The sequence below is a fragment of the Schistocerca piceifrons genome, unplaced genomic scaffold (genome assembly GCF_021461385.2).
Source record: "Schistocerca piceifrons isolate TAMUIC-IGC-003096 unplaced genomic scaffold, iqSchPice1.1 HiC_scaffold_889, whole genome shotgun sequence".
NCBI lineage: Eukaryota > Metazoa > Arthropoda > Insecta > Orthoptera > Acrididae > Schistocerca > Schistocerca piceifrons.
The window spans coordinates 33,891-39,902 of record NW_025729156.1 but is presented as its reverse complement, the minus strand read 5'-3'; the positions used below and the strand labels follow the sequence as shown (position 1 = coordinate 39,902).

At 41.7% G+C, this 6,012-nt stretch overlaps 1 non-coding gene across 1 annotated transcript; it reads left to right on the top strand.

Annotated features, from left to right (window-relative positions):
• Positions 1–532: 532 nt before the first annotated feature.
• Trnat-ugu lies at positions 533–606 on the top strand. The gene has a single exon. It is a non-coding gene; the product is annotated as a tRNA-Thr (tRNA).
• Positions 607–6,012: the final 5,406 nt, after the last annotated feature.

Below are 6,012 nucleotides of genomic sequence, written 5' to 3'. Positions count from 1 at the left end.
TAAAAATGGCTGTAGTAAGCGGACAACATCTGTTCTCTATTCCTACAAAGGCACCATTCCTTTCTCTACAGCACACCCTAAAGACAACAATTGTTTGACATTTCTCCGTGCGCAAGAGTGGCCTGTGGAAGAAGACCGTCCTTTTATACCGTTGGTATGCATCATTCGTCGACCTAAATGGAACAGTGGGAAAATTATTTTCTGCGGTAGAAGAGGTAAGAAAAAGAGTGAAATTTCAAGGTCGGTAAAGGTGTGAGCATCCCGAACTCTGTGGTGTGCAACGCAGCGAAACACTAATTCTACAACCCAGTTGGCACGGCTGCCCAGCAAGGTGTCAAACTGGAGAGACAAGGACCGCCTTGGTTCATTCGTAGACAGTTAACCGTAGAACACTAAGGGAGGGGGATGTTCTATGTTACTTAACAATCGTAAATTTTGTTACTACATGTATGTAGATTGTGGACAGTTGGGAATGTGGGTCTCACGGGAAACGTGCAAGGGGTAAGTCCGTGCAGTCGCGCTGTTCACCTGTGTCCCGGTGGCTCAGATGGATAGAGCGTCTGCCATGTAAACAGGAGATTCCGGGTTCGAGTCCCGGTCGGGGCACACATTTTCAGCTGTCCCCATCGAGGTATTTCAACAACACCTGTCGGCAGCTGATGGTTTCAGTTAATTATTTATTCTAGAGAAGCTGCGCGGTCATCAATGGCATCTGTCCTTTCGAGAACAGTTATCATCTTCATATATATACTACATATTTTATTCAATGGAAGTCATAAATTTTAGTTTATGCACTAGTTAATTACAATTATAAGGTCTCCAATGGTACGTCACACACAATATAAGCACAAAATGTTCTCTTTTACAACCAATATCGACAACAGCAAATTGGAGGGACTCGCGAATTGGTGCCAACCGCAATCGTGTATTTTACGTGGGTTTAGTAATCTACTGTTAAGTCAGTTCTACTGGAAAATTTGAGTTGGGTTTCTGGAGCTTTCACACAATCATTTAGTTGGATGCTGTCTCCGGTTTACGCATTACACAAACAACGCGAAAATGTGGCATTCAATATCCGTTTTGTCAGACTGTAATTATGCCAATCAACGTTTAAAAATGGAACGCATCGAATAAATCCAAGTATTAGCAGGGGAAAACTTATCAGAGCACAAAAATGTGAATATTATATCGTAATTTTTATTGTATTGTGTGGTTTTATAGAGAAGATTAACATGTATTTTTGGTTTTCAAATGGTGTACTAAAATATCCATTGAAACTAAACTCGCTTTTTGTGTGTTTTGTCGTATGGTAATGTGTTGGTAAAGAGCAGTGGCAGATTCCTTGTTGCGTGCTCTTCAGTCAGTTGAGAGACGCCGTCTTTATTTGCAGGTTCGTTCGCCGATCTCCCCAGCGTCTCTCCAACGCCACGTCGACGCAGTGTAGCTAAAAATTTCCACAGTATTTAGAATGACTAGAAGACTAATATTTACGTTCGTGTCTCACCTAATTATTTATCAGAGATAAGCACCTGTTTTTTTCTTCCTTGACTATTACTGTTACTCTCACAATTGAGTTGTAATACATAATATTCATAATTACAAGTTCACTTCGTCTTTATCAGAGCAAGAACAGAATCGGAGTCATTAACACTACAGTCAACAACACAGATAATAAAAATCAGAGATACTGCAATGATAATGTTCGCTTTTCTTGTGCAAGGCGTAACGTATTTGGTCCCTACACACAGCACAGTATCTGACACTTATTTCTGTAACAAAATGTTCCTGTTTATTTAAAATATTCTGACTGAAAAACGAGTTACCCGCTACCTCATTCTACCTGTCTCAGTACCTTTAAAAATTTTCCTAAAAATTCTGGCATGCTAACATATTCGCGCTCTGTTTAACATGCAATTCACCTGTAACTCCCACAAGCTCCCCCAACAGTAAATCGCTCGCACATCCTACTCTATCGCTGTTAAGTTGTTCATACTCATCCACTCGCACTTGCACATTTTCACTCATTCAGCCCAACTCACTGTCACTCACTCAACCAATTCCACTATCTGCTTCTCTTTATTCTTCTCCTACTGGCACTGGCTCCTTCACTCTTTTCCTAGCAGTGTCCTGTCACTGTCAACTATGTTCTACTGCTACTGTCTCCTCCTCTTTCTCTCACACTCCCATTGCCTCCATCGCTTTTTCTATAACACAACCCGTATCAACTATCTCCCACATTACTTTTTCTGTCTCTTTGTCACTGTAACTGTCTTCTCTCTCGACATAAAATGCGCGAAAAATATGTTCGCATGTCAAAATTTTTGAAGGTGCTGAGGATGGCAGAATGAGGCAGCCGGTAGCCGACTTTTCAGTCAGAGTATTTCAAATAAACAGGAATATATTCGCATTTTTTGGTCAGTGAAATATTGATAGCTTACTTACATGAAACTGAAATAACGCATAACTAATTTGATATCCCAGACAGGATTTTATGTGCAAAAAGTTTCTGCATGTGCTTTACTACAACACAGGTTTCCAAGAACCCTTATGATGATAATGGAGACACATTACAGCATGTTTCTCCGTGCTACGTCACGTGTTCGCTTCACGCCGAATTTTCTGTGTTCAAATATGGTAACTCCGAACCTGTGTGTCTCGAAAACGGATAAAGAAATCCAGAACATTTTGAAGGCTGTTCGAGATCGCGATCTTAGATATATAGCGTAAAAATGTAGGCCATTTGGTGCGTATACACGACTTGGAATCTGTGGCTGCGTTTTGATACCAAAATATTGTAAGAAAACGCTTTTTGTGGGGTTTTCTAAGGAACCGCCCACGAACTAAGGTACCTCCATAATTCCCCAAGACCCACCATAAACCACATCAAATGCAAAAAGAAACAACCGATTTGTTCCGTTTGCCTAAGCAGAAGGACGTGTGTAACATTCATATTTGACCCTCTTTTGTAGGGCAGTGACAGTAAGACGATCATTCTGTTGGGTATACAAATAGTCTCTAGCCAAAACACTTGCCCTACCTTTATATCACCAATAGAACGCGTAGTATGAGCACCGGAAAATCCATGCGTGGCGTTTCGGATAGAGTACTGTTTGATGGCATTCAAGTTCTATGACCATTTTTTAAAATTTATCTTTTGTTTCTCCACTTGTGTGATGGCATGTCTTGCCTGTTATTATTGTTGATATCTAGCGACATCATCTCTGTCGTTCTGTCTCCTTTTCTGATTTCGATTTTTAATTTTCACTGTCAACATTGTTGAAATATGAAAAGAAATATATTTTCTGTATATGTTCCAGCTTTATTTATTAACTCGTTGAATACACAGTAGATCTAATCGTATGAGGTTGGTACAAGACCATAAACTCAAACAGCTGGCATCCATAATCATATTAATATTATTACGAATATGTAACCTGCATAGACGAATGAAATATGCTTAGCTACTAGGTATCAATTTCTTTTCCAAGATTACATTCACTGGAGAAGCATCAATGGTGCAAGATACAAAACATTAATTTAGTTATTGTAATACGAAAGTCATCAAATTCACCGATTTTGTTATATCAAAAATGGCAATTTTACAATCTTGCCCCGTCTTGCATACATTTCTACTAACGCTTTTGGTGAGTATCCATTACATGTTCTGGCTTTCCGTAAACTGACACTGAATTCATACGTCTACCGGTGTGGCAAAAGAGGTTGCGCTTGCAGTCCGCAAAATTTTTGTACGAGGGGGGAAGAAGAGAGGCATGCGCGGAGTGACGCCTTCCCTTGTCCCAAGCTGTGTACGTCTGATCAGTTCCCTGTTAGCCACACACCTTTCACGTACTGTTAAAAACCGCATTTACCTCATGTTGGAATACCGTGTGAGGTGCGAATCGCGCGTGCTCCACACACACACACACACACACACACACACACACACACACACACACACACACACACACAGAGAGAGAGAGAGAGAGAGAGAGAGAGAGAGAGAGAGAGAGAGAGAGAGAGGCAGGCAGAGAGAGAGAGAGAGAGAGAGAGAGAGAGAGAGAGAGAGAGGCAGGCAGAGAGAGAGAGAGAGAGAGAGAGAGAGAGAGAGAGGCAGGCAGAGAGAGAGAGAGAGAGGCAGGCAGAGAGAGAGAGAGAGAGGCAGGCAGAGAGAGAGAGAGAGTGAGAGAGGCAGGCAGAGAGAGAGAGAGAGTGAGAGAGGCAGGCAGAGAGAGAGAGAGAGAGAGAGAGAGGCAGGCAGAGAGAGAGAGAGAGAGAGAGAGAGAGGCAGAGAGAGAGAGAGAGAGAGAGAGAGAGAGGCAGAGAGAGAGAGAGAGAGAGAGAGAGAGAGAGAGGCAGGCAGAGAGAGAGAGAGAGAGAGAGAGAGAGAGAGAGAGAGAACGTACTCATAACTGCTAGACCGTTATCTCGCGAAGTTGAGTTGCCAAGGAAGGAATGACAGAATTAAATTCCAGTGTCAGTCGCTTGACAAACGCAGCGAACTAGCAGTAACAAGAGACGTAATTTCATCGAAAGTTCGCTTCAGAAGTGGCACGGAACATCGAGAACGGACGGCGTGAATTCCACCCTAGGCCAGCGATACACGGGCAGGCGTAGCAACGGAAAGTGAAGCACGTAAAGTTTCTGTAGTAGACGAGCTTAAAGAAGGGTAGCGCCGAGAATGTTAACACAGAAAAGTAATTCGTAATTCGCAATCTCACCGCGAACACGCGAAAAGCTTGAACTATTTAGAAAGGAGCTGTCCGTTTCTGGGGAACTAATGAATAAAGTTTCTCGGTAGAACCGCAAAACGAGCTTCGTACTGTTAATTATCAAGTTTTGGTAAACGGTAGCGCCTTTTCTGGGTATGACATTAAACTGAACGAGGCTCGGGAGAGGAATACAGATGCCGTTGGCAACCTATCTACTATCCCATTAATTTGAAAAGAAAGTAACAAAATCTGAACTCTCATAATATGTTTATACACGTAAAATAATCCCAGTCAGTAGTGCAACAGGGAGAAGAACTCAAAATGAGTCAATTGTTTATGAATTCCTTTCGTCCGTCCTCGGGGCTTATGTGAAGACGTGTTAGTCGCAATGGAAGCGGCGGCCAGAACTAAGCCTGTTAATAAACTATCCACTTTTTTCCAAAAAATATCGGTATACATCAGCGATATTTCCCCCGACATATTCATATCAAAATGGCAGTATCGAGTGCCGACATTTTTCTTTTATACTGTATATCTTTCAGAATTTTCGGTAAATATTTGAAGTTGTTCTTTTGCAATTTTAACAGAACATAATTTTATTTTCACTGCGTACACGAGTCGACTACTTTTTGAGCTTTCATCACGTCCAATCTTTCTCTCTGACTGTGTGAGGCAAATATATGTGGCACTCGCGGGTGGCGGTTAGAATGGAATAACAAGATTTCCAATGTGAAGAAGTATCACACCAGTTACGTTAAAAGACAAATCTAAATGACAAGATTGATCTTTACGGTGGGCGGTGGAGACGTGTGAGGGGAAATACTGACGCTGTCGGCGCTACCAACACAAACTCTAACGTTTAGCTTCATCACGCAATTCTGACACGACAACTGCTAGGTTGCTGGAGTTTTCAGAAAAACAGCGAAATCGAAATGAAGTGTTCCGGACAAATCTGATACGTGACATGCAACGTTTCCCTTTCAATTTTTGCTCTAAGGGGTACAGGCAGGCTGCTAGCTTGTTGATGTACACAATAATAATAAATAAATACTTAATTATACAGCTCTAAAAACGGCATTATGTTTACAATGTGCAGCCGATATTTTTATAGGTATGGATGTCGATAATTAAACGTCGATATATCGATACTTTTCCTCGATTTATCGGGAGTCGGTAATGACATTACATGAATATCGATACATCGGATTCCAATATTTTTAAAAATATCCTAACCAGAACCCACGCACTCTTAAGCCGTCGTCTCGCGAGACGTGAATACTCACATGGACGAGGAACTGTGACG